The following is a 771-nucleotide window of genomic DNA, read 5'->3' as shown; positions in this document are numbered from 1 at the left end:
AACTTGCCTTGCACAATCTGTGTCAATGGGATGTGATTTTCCTGAGAATTCCTAACTTTCACACCAAATGGAAAGACCCTCCTTGAAGCTCCTGCCCTTTCTCCAGCTGATGGCCACCTACCTGCATGTACCTTATAAGAACAAACAAAAAAAATCCCAGAGCAGTTAAGGTAGATTTAAGAGGTGCTAATGGCTTACTTGGCCCCAAGAAAACTGGTGTTAATTCTTAATGAATAAACATGTGTTTCACAAGAAAATAATGCTGGAAGAGAAAAATGTAAGTAGTCTGAGGAGAAAGCAAAAGCCTCACTAGGCTGTGAAGGTGACAATTCGACAGGCCTGAGTTATCTGCAGATACATTGTCCAGCTCCAGAAAAAGATAAATTTCTTTTTTGAGGTAGACAGCAGAGGATCATCTCAGAATTTGACATGGTGAAGTCTGTACCTCTTTTCCTCTCCAACAAGGAAGAAAAAGATTTGTGAACCCACTGAGAACCTGAACTTGAATATCACCGTATGATAATTTCACCCTTTCGCATTCTGTCTTTTAAACAGAAACAACACCTATCCCAGCCATGGCCACTTGCTTCTTTAGAAAATGCCTCTCCTGCCCAAAGAGCCACAATTCGATAACACACATCCAAATAAATTTTAAATAAAAATCTTACTGAAACAAACAAAAGAGTTACAGCATCTGTGTTTCATCTACCAGATGGCAATTTCTTGGGAATTCAAGAGAAGAGTGTTGGTTCCCCCCCAAAAAAAGAAAAG

The 771-nt window shown here is 39.7% G+C and overlaps 1 protein-coding gene across 3 annotated transcripts in view; it reads right to left on the bottom strand.

The window, feature by feature from the left end:
- MICU1 (mitochondrial calcium uptake 1) overlaps positions 1-771 on the bottom strand; it is a 116,983-nt gene that overhangs the window by 112,532 nt on the left and 3,680 nt on the right. The window lies entirely within an intron of this gene.

This window comes from Pygoscelis adeliae, unplaced genomic scaffold, assembly GCF_000699105.1.
Source record: "Pygoscelis adeliae isolate BGI_AS28 unplaced genomic scaffold, ASM69910v1 Scaffold4, whole genome shotgun sequence".
NCBI lineage: Eukaryota > Metazoa > Chordata > Aves > Sphenisciformes > Spheniscidae > Pygoscelis > Pygoscelis adeliae.
Note: the sequence above shows the minus strand (reverse complement) of the source record. Positions and strands in the feature narration are given on the sequence as shown.